General features: G+C 43.5%; 1 protein-coding gene across 1 annotated transcript in view; it reads right to left on the bottom strand.

The window, feature by feature from the left end:
- LOC132400901 (pyroglutamylated RF-amide peptide receptor-like) overlaps window positions 1–14412 on the bottom strand; it is a 77428-nt gene that overhangs the window by 48431 nt on the left and 14585 nt on the right. The gene's annotated exons all lie outside the window — the stretch shown is intronic.

Below are 14412 nucleotides of genomic sequence, written 5' to 3' on the forward strand. Positions count from 1 at the left end.
TCAGCCAATCATGTGGCAGCAACTCAATGCATAAAAGCATTCAGACATGGTCAAGAGGTTCCGTTGTTCAGACCAAACATCAGAATGGGGAAGAAATGTGATCTAAGTGATTTTGACCGTGGAATGGCTATCAGTGCCAGATGGGGTGGTTTGAGTATCTCAGAAATTGCTCATCTCCTAGGATTTTTACATAGTGTATTGATTGAGGTATGAGATAGAGGGGTGTTTGTGAGGCTACCTAGAATGGCTGATCAGATTAATTGCCTGAGAGAAGAAATTTCTAAGAAGGCGTTAAGCTTTTGTTTTAATAGCCCTACAGCACTTTCAAGAAGGGAACTTTTGGAAAAGGCAGTTTACATTAGGCATATATGATTTTCCCTTTACAAGTCAGCACTGAATATTTTTATTGGTCCATGCTTCTCCAAGTAACTGCTAGTTGTTATTGTTTCTTATCACCATCATTAAGTTGTTACTGAGCTGGTTCATTCTGTATTTGTTCATTGTCGTCGTATCTTGAGCTGCTAAGCCCTTGTGCTTTATGGTTAATCTTGTCAAGTTTCTTTTAACTGGCACGGGGTTGCAGCCTACTGTGATTATTTAAAGTGGACTCCTAATTAGCATTTTTTGTGGGTTCCTTGGGTGTGTTTCGAGAATGATTCATCTTGCAGGGTTGCTTGGTCAAGCCAAGGAAGATCGTTTGTTTTTCTCACGAGCAAACTCTTGTTTCTGTCCCAACACTGGAGCTTGTCGTTCCTCCGCACCTGGGTTCAGCCATTTGCCAGTGCACGTCGTGACACATTCTTACCCACACTGGAAACAGATCTACACTTCAAACTACAGTTCTTCACAAGCAGTGGGTTTTCGGACCCACTGTGTGGCCTTGTGCTTCACTATCTCCAGGAGCAGCCTGGAAGACTCACACCCTTGCCCCATAAACAACCCACCCCTGCAAACTGAAACATCACAGGCTGTGTGCTTGCTAAACGCAGGCTGCCATCAGAAGAAGGCCCCTCTACTTGAGCGATCCCCCATATCTCTCACTCTCTCGACGGAGAGTGAGTGCTTGTCAGTTCTCGAGATGGTGGGGCTTAGAGAAGCAATGAGGAAGATTGTACCATGTGAACAGCTAGTTGCTGCTCTCCGCTCTTGTTGCTGCAGGAGCAACCTCTCCGTCCCTCGCTGGTGAGACAGAGCCTGTCTGAGATACTGAGGAGCCAGGTTATGCACTGTAGTTTAGATGGACTCTAGATCAATGCCTCTTTAGAGGGCTTTTACTTGTATGGTGGCAGGTGGGGCAGTCATTGCTTCTGATGGTGTGAGTGGGTGGGGGAGAGAAGAAGCTTCGGGCTTCACTGATTCTGTCATTCATTCTGTGGGGTTCCTGTTTTGTGGATGTCCGTGAAGAGTATGAATTGTAGGTTGTATATGTTCTCTGATATTATATTGAACCACTTGAACCTGCACCAAGAACGCCATGCACAGGATCAAACGACCTTTTGTGATCCACAATTTTACGGCAATTAAAATGCCCAAGAATGTAAGAAGCTGCAGAGAGTCCAATCTATCGCTGACACCTCCCTCCTCACTGTCAATAGTATCTTCAGGAGGCACTGCACCAGGAAGGCAACATCCATCACCAAAGGTTCCCTCCATCCAAGGCCATACTATCCCGTTGCTGCTACCATCGGGCAGGAGGGACAGAAGCCTGAAGTCCCACACCAGCAGGTTCAGGAACAGCTACTTCCCTTCAACCATTCGGTTCTTGAACCAACCGATATTATGCTTTGTAACTTCAGAACATTAAACCAATTCAATGGAAAATAAGAGAGCCAAGAGACACGAGTCCTAGTTCAATTTTACTTTAAGTGAGGCACACATGTATCCTGTGGTAGCGTGATGATGTATGTAATTCACATATTTATATATGCAAACCAGAATGAATTATTTACATGAATAAGCAATTATTACTGAGATATTAAATACACAACAATCAGGGCAACCTGAATCACTACAGTTTAGCACCACTATGTCCAGTTTGATCACTTTGCACTAAAATTAACATTTTTGTTCTATTTGTGTTCCTTCTTGTGAAAATTGCATTTAATTTATGTTTTTCTTGTTCTTTTTCACACCTTGTGGCATGCGGAGGAGAGGGCATTTTTGCCATTTCTGTAGTGTTTGAAGATTTTTTACAAAGCCAAGTTGCTAACATTACGCTCAACCCAGCATGGATGGAAATGTTCAAGACCCAGCCAGATTTGAACTCAGGACCATTTGCCTCAAAGGGAGGTACTGATACCAGAACACCACCAGCCAGCCTTGTTTTTCTTGTGAATGCAACTGTTATTCCCCTCCACACATGCTGCCTCCTCCTTCACTTTGTTCATTTTGCTGTGTGTTGCTCTGGATTTCCAGCATGTACATAATCTCCTGCGTTAATGAAAGAGGTCTAACCACACACTGACAGCCGGGGTGAAAGGATGTGACAGTAAAGAAAACCTGTAGGAAAATTGTTATAAAGATCTAGCCTTTAGTAATAATAATCAGAGAGCCACAGGGAGAATCTGCATTTTCCGACAAGTAACCGCTATGTCTCAAGTAAAGAGCACGTGGGTTCATAAACTAACTACATGTGTGCACCCACTAGAAATCCCTAACATCCGTGAAGAGTCAATGAAGAAGAAAGGTATTACCGCTAGTTAGTGTGGCAGGAAAAATAATAATGAGGAACAAGGACATGACTGATGAACTAAATGAGTATTTTGCAACAGTCTTCACTGTGGAAGACACTAGCAGTATGCCTGATGTTTTAGTATGTAAAGGAAGAGAAGTGGGTGCAGTTACTGTTACAAGATAGAAGGTGCTCAAAAAGCTGAAAGACCTAAAGGTGCATAAGTCACCCAGACCAGAAGAACTGCACCCTAGGGTTCTGAAGGAGGTAGCATCAGAGATTGTGGTGGCATTAGAAATGATCTTTCAAAAATCATTGGACTCTGGCATGAGGACTGGAAAATTGTAAAGGTCACTCCACTCTTTAAAGAAAGGAGGAAGGCAGCAGAAAGGAAATTATAGACCTGTTGGCCTGACCTCAGTGTGTGGGAAGATGTTAGAGTCAATTGTTAAGGATGAGGTGATGGAGCACTCGGTGACACAGGACAAGTTAGTACAAAGTCATCATGATTTTCTTCGGGAAAATCCTGCCTGATGATCCTGTTGGAATTCTTTGAGGAGATTACAAGTAGGATAGATAAAAGGGATATAGTGGGTGTTGTATATTTGGACTTTCAGAAGGCCTTTGACAAGGTGACACACATGAGGCTGCTTACCAAGTTAAGAGCCCATGGTAATACAGGAAAGTTACTGGCATGGTTGGAGCATTGGCTGATTGGTAGGAGGCAGTGTGTGGGAATAAAAAGATCCTTTTCTGGTTAGCTACCAGAGACTAGTGGTGTTCTGCAGAGGTCGGCATTGGGACCGCTTCTTTCTATGCTGTATATAGATGATTTAGGTGATGGAATAGATGGTTTTGCTGCCAAGTTTGCAGATAATATGAAGATTGGTGGAGGGACACGTAATGTTGAGGAAACAGGTAGGGTGTAGAAAGACTTAGACAGATTAGGAGAACGGGCCAGAAAGTGACAAATGAAATACAATGTTGGAAAGTACATGGTCATGCACTTTGGTAGTAGTGTGAAGGAAGAGAAGTGAGTGCAGTTACTCTTACAAGATAGAAGGTGCTCAAAAAGCTGAAAGACCTAAAGATACTTAAGTCACCCAGACCAGAGGAACTGTACCCTAGGTAGCGTTGTGTGGACTACTTTCTAAATGGGGAGAAAATACGGGAACCAGAGGTGCAAAGGACCTGGGAGTCCTTGTGCAGAACACCCTGAAGGTTAACCTGCAGGTTTGAGTTGATGGTGAGGAAGGCAAATGCCATGTTAGCATTAATTTCAAGACGTCTAGAATACAAGAGCAAGGATGTGATGCTGACACTTTATAAGACACTGGTGAGGTCTCACCTTGAGTATTGTGAACAATTTTGGGCTCCTCATCTTAGAAAAGATGTGCTGTCATTGGAGAGGGTCCAGAGGAGGTTCACAAGGACGATCCCAGGAATGAAAGGGCTATTATACGAGGAACATTTGATGGCTCTGGGTCTGTTTTCGTTGGAATTCAGAAGAATGAGGGGGGATCTCATTGAACCTTTTGAATGTTGAAAGGCCTAGACAGAGTAGATGTGGAAAGGATGTTTCCCATGGTGGGAGAGTCTAGGACAAGTGGGCAAGCCTCAGAATAGAGGATGCCCTTTCAAAACTGAGATGTAGAGAAATTTCTTTAGCCAAAGAATGGTGAATTTGTGTAATTTGTTGCCACATACAGCTGTGGAGGTCAGGTAATTGGGTGTATTTAAAGCAGAGATTGATAGGTTCTTGATTGGACATGGCATCAGATGTTATGGGGAGAAGGCCGGGCACTGGGTTGAGAAGGAGATAGAAAAATAGGATCAGCCATGACTGAATGGTAGAGCAGACTTGATGGGCCAGATGGCCTAATTCTGTTCCTATGTCTTCTGGTCTATGGTCTATCACCCAAGAAGGGAGTCTACACTGCTCAGGTGTTCCTTGTGGTCCCAGTCTCCATGTGTCAGTAGGGTCGTCCACGTCCACAATGGTTGGACTCTGGAGAGTTGTCACTGTAATGTATTTGGAGCTCCTGACTCTTATTGTGTTCCTTATCAGTTCAAATGATATATCTCCATTCCATTGGCTCAAGGTGGCCTGGCCTACTTCAGTCAGCTTCTTATTGGCTATAGTCAGGGCTACTACAATGAACATTGTTTTATAGTCTTTGCCCTCCACCATTTGCCTTTGATCTTTTCAATTCTGACTGGTTCAAACCAGTTGAATCAGGTGACTCAGATGCTGACTCTAACAAGATCACAGATTGCTTCTCCTGCTAGCCTGCCACTTTGTGTAATAAACAGTTACTCATTTGAGAATGCTCTCAGTTTTCGTAGGTCCTTGCCTGAATCTCCTTGTGTTCTGATTGTTCTGATTCGATTATCCCAGAGCAAGAATCAGTTCAGAGTCCACAAAATAGGAGGGACTGCAAGGACAAAATCTCACAAAATGGCCATCTCCATCTCCTTCAAGCACATGGCAAGAACAAAGACAATTGGTTTGTCCAATTCCACTGTCCTTGATTCATCCAGATCCACTGATCTGTAGACTGCAGTTCTTTCTGGCCATCAGAATTTCTGGGACCAACAATAAAAATGAGTAAAGGTGACATAGTCAGAATTCACCTTTTCTGCTGCTAAGAAATTGAAGTCACTTTCACCTCTAGTGCTGACATACATCAGATGACAGATCTGAATCTACAGCAACAAACATGGATTGAGTCCACAGCATTCTTAAGTGGGAGAGTGGGCAACCAGAGATCATGGTCACATCAGTACCAACAGTTTGGACTTACCAAACATACCAGTGATAATGAGGCATCTTTAAAAGGAACCCAAGATAACTACCTACTTGTTAAAATGCAGCAAGATGTTCAAGTTTGTAATCCATGGCGTGCTGTCTTTGCAAGAGGAGAAGGTGGTCAATTTTTTTAAAAGGCAGTAAATGATCGAATTCACAGGTTCATAAACAGTAAGTACAGAGTGTTAATAATTATACATTTTTAAAATGTAAAAATGGCTAGCTACATAGGAAAAGATAGATGCATTTGATTGTGCAGGAGATAACTATATTGTATACTGAGACACTTGAGCAGTATTTTGAAACAAGTGAAATAGCCAATGAAAAATGAGTGGAAATTTTGCTGAGTGCATTGGGTGGAAAAGCATACAAGAAGTGCTTAGAAGTTTGACTGATCCAACTAAACCAACAGAAACAACAGAAATGAGCTTTGCCGATATTGTGAAAGTAATGCAGAACAATTCAGTGATGGGCTTGAGAGATTGTTTAGTTTGTGGAATCTTACAAGAAAACAATCAAAAACGGCTCCTAGCTGAAGCACAACTCAACATTTCAAAGAACAGTTGAAATTGCTGTATCAATAGAAACCACAGCCAGAGATGCAATTGAGCTGCAGTCAGGAATGAAAGAGAACGTGAACAGAAATGCAACTTCTAAACGTAAACCGGCCTGGCCGAACAAATCGTTTTGCCAGTGTGGCAGGGGCTCACATACACCAGACCAATGCAGGTTTAAAAGTGAAATTGCAGAAAATGCAACAATGCAAGACACACAAAGAGCATGTCAGACAGACAAAAATAAATGGACTGCAGAGGGGAGAGAAAAAGATAGTCAATTTACAGTTTCAAAAAGAGCACTAATCTGCACGCTGTTGATGAAAAATCTGATAATGATGAGAGTGACACAAGACTGTATAGCCTTGAGGTTTATAAATCAAACAAAATCTGCAGCTGTACAAGGCCCTGGTGAGACCCCACCTGGAGTATTGTGTGCAGTTTTGGTCTCCAAATTTGAGGAAGGACATTCTTGCTATTGAGGGAGTGCAGCGTAGGTTCACAAGGTTAATTCCCGGAATGGCAGGACTGTCATATGTTGAAAGATTGGAGCGACTGAGCTTGTATACACTGGAATTTAGAAGGATGAAAGGGGATCTGATTGAAACATATAAGGTTATTAAGGGATTAGACATACTGGAGGCAGGAAGCATGTTCCCACTGATGGGTGAGTCCAGAACTAGAGGCCACAGTTTAAGAATAAGGGTTAGGCAATTTAGAACAGAGATGCGGAAAAACTTTTTCACCCAGAGAGTGGTGGATATGTGGAATGCCCCAGAAGGCAGTGGAGGCCGGTTCTCTGGGTGCATTCAAGAGAGAGTTAGATAGAGCTCTTATAGATAGCAGGGTCAAAGGATATGGGGAGAGGGCAGGAACGGGGTACTGATTGTGTCTGATCAGCTATGATCACAGTGAATGGCAGTGCTGGCTAGAAGGGCTGAATGGCCTACTCCTGCACCTACTGTCTATTGTCTATTGTCTATTAAAAGGTAAGCAATACGGCTTACAGCATAAATGGACAGCAGATTAATTAAAATGGAATTAGACACTGGTGCAACTGTTTCAGATATTTCATAAAATGTGTTTGAATGGCATTTTAAAGATAATGAACTGAAAACTGCAGATATCCAACTAAGAATTTATACTACAGAAAAGAAAACAAGTCCTGTGCGAATGACATTCATAATACCGGAATACAACCAGAAAGACACATTGGTAAAACCAGGAGGACTAGAATTGAGATAGATAGATAGATAGGTACTTTATTGATTCCAAAGAAAATTGCAGTGTCGCAGTAGCATCACAAGTGCACAGATATAGAAAGGAAGTAGAAAGAATAAAAAATAAGTTACCTCAAACAGTCTAACAGGAGGGTGTCATCACTTCTCTGGCTATAGGTTGACTCATTATAGAGGCTAACAGCCTAGAGTGGCCTCATATAGCACTCTTTGGAGTAATGCAGTTGTCTTTGTCTATTACTAAAACTGCTCCTCTGTTCAGCCAAGGCAGCGTGCAGAGGGTGGGAAACATTGTCCAGAATTGCCTGGATTTTCTGTAGGGTCCTTTGTTCTGCCACAGCCTCCAGTGTGTCCAGTTTGACCCCTATTACAGAGCCAGTGTTTCCAATCAGTTTATTGAGCCTGTTGGCATCACCAGTGTTGATGCCATTGCCCTGGCACATCATCACATAGAAGATTGTACTAGTGACAACAGACTGGTAGAATGTGTGAGGGAGAGGCCTGCACACTCAAATGGACCTCAGCCTCCTCAGGAAGTAGAGGCAACTCTGGCCCTTCTTGTACACAGCCTCTGGTTGGTGCTCCACTCGAGTCTGTCATCCAGATGCCCCCACATCCAGATGTCCTCACCACATCCATGTCCTCACCAACAATAATAACAGGAAGCAGTGCCGGCTTAGTCTTCCTAAAGTTTGTCACAATCTCCTTTGTCTTACTAATGTTGTGCTGCAAGCAATTCAGCTTGAACCATTTGACAAAGTGCTCCATCAGGGCCCTACGCTCCCTTTATACACCCGACTATTGCTGAGTCATCAGAGAATTTCTGCAGATGACATGGCCCAGCGTTGTATCTAAAGAGATATACAGGGTTAACAGGAAGGGAGCCAATACAGTCCCCTGTGGGGCACCAGTGCTGCTTAAAGCCATGTCAGACGAACAGATCTGAAGCTGCACAAACTGTGGTCTCTAGTCAGGTAGTCCATTATCCAGGATACAATGGAAGTGCCAACCTGCTTTTTGAATGGAGCTTTTCCCACAGCAATGAAGGCTGTATGATGGTACTGAAGGCACTTGTGAAATCAAAAAGCACGATCCTCACCATGCTGCCCTGCTTATTCAAATGGGAGTAGGCTCTCTTTAGCAGGTAGATGACAGCATCATCGACACCAATGCGCTGCTGGTAGGCAAACTGCAGGGGATCGAGGGCTGATCTGACCAGGGGTCAGAGGTGAGCCAGGACCAGCCTCTCCAGGCTTTTCATGATGTGTGAGGTCAGGCCCACTGGATGGTAGTCATTCAAGACTTTTGCTTGGCCCGTCTTGGGTACTGGGACCACACATGATGTTTTCCACACAGTCAGGGCCCTTTCCAGGCTGAGACTCAGATTGAAAGTGCACTGGAGAACTCCACACAGCTGCTCCACACACTCCTTCAGGACCCTGGGGCTCACACCGTCCGGTCCCAATGTTTTGCCGTGTCCGAGTTTCCCCAGAGCCCTTCTCACCCGCTCAGTAGTGAAGGTGAGTCCATGATGACTGGGGAGTTGGTGGGAGGTGGGCTCTGGGGGGCTGGGGGCCCAAGACTAGTTGAGATAACTACAACTTGATGGAGATCCATCCACTATCTGCATGCCTCATCACCTTCAACAGAGTCAACTGAAAGCAAATTAAGAAAGGTACTGGATGATGCCACGGCAATTTCAAGGATGGCATTGGAAAACCCAAATGTATCAAGGGTAAAACAGCATTAAATGCCACACACACACACGTTTTACGAAGCCTGACATGTTCCTTACACCATCCATGATAAAGTAGCCAGTGAGCCAGACTGCGAGGAGGCTAAATGAATTCATTCCGAGGTTGAGTGGAGCCCATGGGCAACACCAGTGGGCCCAGTAGCCAAGAAGAATGGGTCTGTCAGGACCTGTGGCGATCTTAAGGTACTGAAACCCAGTACTGAAAGTAGATCAATACCCTCTGCCCAGGACAGAGGATATTTTTGCAAACCTTTCTGGAGGGAAACACTTCAGCAAGGTGGATTTAGCTGAGGTCTACCTACAGATGGAGATGGAAGAAGAGTCAAAGCTGTTTCTCACCGTAAACACTCACAAGGGCTTTATCACTGTAATAGGCTTACTTTTAGAGTACCATCTGCACCTGTACTCTGACAGAAAGCTATGGACCAGGTGCTACATGGTTGCCTAGGCACTCAATGTTACCTGGATGACCTCATTGTTACCGGTAAGGATGACAAAGAACATCTCCAAAATCTCAAAACAGTGTTATAAAGATTGGAAGATTATGGGCTCAGAGCACAACACAGCAAGTGTGAATTCTTTCAACCAAGCATCACTTACTGTGGTCACACCATTGACACACAAGTGTGCTGAGAAAACTCAAGCGGTAGTGCATGCAACAAGGCCGAAGGACATGTTACAGTCTCTTTTAGGATTTGTCAACAACTATAAAAGGTTCCTGCCAAACCTGACTACTGTGCTCCACCCCTTCAACTCATTACTACAGATCGGCAAAAAATGGTCATGGACAAAGCAGTGTGAGGTGGCTTTCAAAAAGATGAATGAAATAGTGACAGGGTTCTCACACATTATGGTCCATATTGTCTAGTGCAACTTGCCATTCACTGTTTGGGATGCCAACACATCCAGAAGAAAGGCATCCAGAGCTGTCAGCAACCACTTCCTACAGTTCCAGAGTCAACTCCTAGAACTACCATGGAGGAGGCCACAGAACGTGAGATTATTTCCAAGCCACAAGTCTCTCAAGCCAAACTGGGTGATCCCCTTGTCAGGCAGGATGTTATCCCACAAGGGAAGAAGTCCTCCATAGTGATTAAATCTTGAGGTGTGTGTGTGTGTGTGTGTGTGTGTGTGTGTGTGTGTGAGTTGAGATGCATTCTATATTTAGTTGGAGTTTATAGCTAAGCAAGAAGGAGTGTTGTATATTTAATATTTCAATAATATTTGAGTAATATTGTAAAAATGTAGTTTGGTCGCGGATTCTTCATTTACATAGTTCATTACGATTTATATGTAAAAGTACGTGAATGGCTCACGTCATCATGACACCACATCACATACATAAGTGCCTTTTTTAAATTAAAAATTAAACTAAGACATGTCCTCCTGGGCTTCTATCTTTTTCTTACAATTAGTTTTATGTTTCGGTGTTACAAAACAGAACAGAGATGTCTGCTGTCTTGAGGCAAATTTGGGTGGATAAATCCCCGGTGCCTGATACTGTGTTCTTTCGGACCCTGTGGGAGGCTAGTGCAGGAATTGGCAGGGGCCCTAGCGGAGATATTTAAAAACATCCTTAGCCACAGGTGAGGTGCTGGAGGATAGCTAATGTTGTTCTGTTGTTTAAGAAAGGCTCTAAGAATAAACCAGGAAATTATAGACCAGTGAGCCTGACATCAATAGTTGGGAAGTTATTGGAAGATATTCTAAGGGACAGGATACTTAAATATTTGGACAGACAGGGACTGTTTAAGGATTGTCAACATGGCTTTGTATGTGTTAAGTCGTATCTCACCAATCGTCTAGAGTCTTTTGAGGAAGTTACCAGGAAAGTTGATGAAGTCAAGGCAGTGGATGTTGTCTACAAGGCCTTTGACAAGTTCCCATATGGGAGGTTGGTCAAGAAGGTTCAGTTGCTTGGCATTCAAGATGAGGTAATAAATTGGATTAGACATTGGCTTTGCAGGAGAAGCTAGAGAGTGGTAGTAGATGACTGCCTCTCTGACTGGTGGTCTGTAACTAGTGAATTGTCACAGGGATTGGCGCTAGATCCAGTGATCTGGATAATAATGTGGTTAGCTGGATCAGCAAGTTGGCAGATGACACCAAGGCAGTGCGGAAGACTATCGTGGCTTGCAGAGGGATCTGAAACATCTGGTGAAATGGGCTGAAAAATGGCAGATGGAATTTAATGCAGGCAAGCGTGAAGTGTTGCAAGGACCAACCAGGACAGGCTTACGAATTGAGCATTAGGGCACTGAGGTGTGCAGTAGAACAAAGGGACCTGGAAATACATCTCCATAAATCCTTTGGGAGATGGGATCATAAAGAAAGATGTTGGCACGTTGGCCTTCATAATTCAATGTATTGAGTACAGGAGTTGGGATGTTATTTTGAAAATGTATAAGACACTGGTGAGGCCTAATTTGGAGTATTGTATGCAGTTTTGGTCAACTACCTACAGGAAAGATGTAAACAAGGTTGAAAGAGTGCAGAGAAAATTTAGAGGGATGTCGTCAGGACTTGAGGACCTGAGTTGTAGAGAAAGGTTGAATAGGTTAGGACTTTATTCCCAAGAACATAAAAATTTGAGGGAATATGTGACAGAGGTATACAAAATTAATAGGGGTATAGATAGGGTAAATGCAAGCAGGCATTTTTCTATTAAGGTTGTGCGAGAATACAACTAGAGGTCACAGGTTAAAGGTGAAATGTGAAATATTTGAAGGGAAGATGAGGGAGAATTTCTTCACTCAGAGGGTGGTGAGAGTATGGAACTTGCCAGTGCAAGTGATGGATGTGGGCTTGATTTCAATGTTCAAGAGAAGTTTGGATAATTACACGGATGAAAGGATATGGAGGGCGATGGTCCAGGTGCAGGACAATGGGAGAAGATAGCTTAATGTAGATTTCTATGACTCTGGCTCTGTAGCAAACAATCTGGTGAAGTAACTCACATATAATGCTGGAGGAAATCAGTGAAGTTTAAAGTAAATTTATTATCAAAGTACATATATATCACCATATACAATCCTGAGATTCATTTCCTTGTGGGCATACTCAATAAATCTATAGAATATCAACCATAACTGAATCAATGATAGAAACATAGAAGTTTGCAGCACATACAGGCCCTTCGGAGCACATTGTTGTACTGACCATGTAACTTACTCTAGAACCCAGAAACTCGGGAACTAGGGCTTTACTCTTTGGAGAGAAGGAGGGTGAGAGGAGACATGATAGAGGTGTACAAGATATTAAGAGGAATAGACAGAGTGGACAGCCAGTGCCTCTTCCCCAGGGCACCACTGCTCAGTACAAGAGGACATGGCTTTAAGGTAAGGGGAGGGAAGTTCAAGGGGGATATTAGAGGAAGGTTTTTTTACTCAGAGTGGTTGGTGCATGGAATGCACTGCCTGATCAGTGGTGGAGGCAGATGCACTAGTGAAATTTAAGAGACTACTAGACAGGTAAATGGAGGAATTTAAGGTGGGGGTTATATGGGAGGCAGGGTTTGAGGGTCGGCACAACATTGTGGGCCAAAGGGCCTGTAATGTGCTGTACTATTCTATGTTCTATGTTCTACATTCTATTAAACTGCCTAGAATTTCCCTACCACATAGACCTCCATGTTCCTATCTAAAGGTCTCTTAAAAGCCCCTATTGTATCCCTCTCCACCACCTTTGCTGGCAGTGGATCCATGCACCCATCACTCTCTGTGTAAAAACTTACCTCTGACATCTCCCTTACACCTACTTCCAAGCATCTTAAAACTATGCCCCTCATGCTAGCCAGTTTAGCCCTGGGAAAAAGCCTCTGACTATCTGCACAATCAATGCCTCCCATCATCTTATACACCTCCATCAGGTCACCAAGGAGTAAAGGCCGAGTTCACTCAAGCTATTCTCATAAGGCCTGCTCTCCAATCCAGACAACATCCTTGTAAATCTCCTCTGCACTCTCTCTATAGTATCCACATCCTTCCTGTAATGAGGTTACCAGGACTGAACACAGTTCTCCAAGTGGGTCTAACTAAGGTCTTATGTAGCTGTAACATTACGTTATGGCTCTTGAACTCAATCCCACGGTTGATGAAGACCAGCTCACCATATACCTTTGTAACAACACTGTCAACCTGCAAAGCAGCTTTGAATATCCGATGGACGGACCATAAGATCTCGCTGATCCTCCACACTGCCAGGAGTCTTACCATTAATATTATATTCTGTCTTCAAATTTGACCTATCAAAATGAACCACTTCACTCTTATCAGGATTGAACTCGATGTCACTGTAACCTCTGTCAGCTCTCCAGACTATCCACAACACCCCCAACTTTTGTGACATCAGCAAACTTACTAACCCACCCTCATCCAGGTCACTTATAAAAATCACAAAGAGTAGGGGCCCAAGAGCAGTTCACTGCGGAAAACCACTGGTCATCATCCTCCATGTAGAATACGAATCACCTACAACCACCCTTTGCCTTTTGTGGGCAGGCCAATTCTGGATCCACAAAGCAAGGTCTCCTTGGATCCCATGCTCCCTTACTTACTGAATGAGCCTTGCATGGGGAACTTAATCAAATACTTTACTGAAATCTACACTACATCCACTGCTCTACCTTCATCAACGTGTTTGGTCACATCCTCAAAGAATTCAATCAGGTTCGTAAGGCATGACCTGCCCTTGATAAAACCTTGCTGACTATCCCTAATCAGATTATATCTCTCCAAATGTTCATAATTCATGCCTCTCAGGATCTTCTCCAACAACTTGCCCATCACTGAAGTAAGACTCACTGGTCTATAATTTCTTGGGTTACTGCTACTCTCTTTCTTGAACAAGGAAACATTTGTAATCTTCCAATCCTCTGGTACTTCTCCCATCCCTATTGATGATGCAAAGATCATCACCAGAGGCCCAGCAATCTCCTCCCTCGCTTCCCACAGTAGCCAGGGGTATAGCTCATACAGTCCTGGCAACTTATCTAATTTAATACCTTTCGAAAGCTCCACCACATCCTCTTTCCTAATGTCTATACACTCAAGCATTTCAATCCACTGTAAGTTATCCCTACAATTGCCAAGACGCTTTTCACTGGTGAGTACTGAAGCGAAGTATTCAGTAAAAACCTCCGCTACTTCCTCCGGCTTCATTCAGCTGTTTCCACTCTTGCTCCTGATTGGTCCTATTCTCACCCGGCTCATCCTCTTGCTCTTCACATACTTGTAGATTGTCTTGGGATTTCCATTAATCCTGTTAACCAAGACCTTCTCATGGCCCCTTCTAGCTCTCTTAATTTCATTATTGAGCTCCTTCCTGGCAACCTTGTAATTTTCTACAGCTCTAACAGTTCCAAGTTTCTTGAACCTTTCTTTTCT

Source organism: Hypanus sabinus, chromosome 1 (assembly GCF_030144855.1).
Source record: "Hypanus sabinus isolate sHypSab1 chromosome 1, sHypSab1.hap1, whole genome shotgun sequence".
Classification (NCBI taxonomy): domain Eukaryota; kingdom Metazoa; phylum Chordata; class Chondrichthyes; order Myliobatiformes; family Dasyatidae; genus Hypanus; species Hypanus sabinus.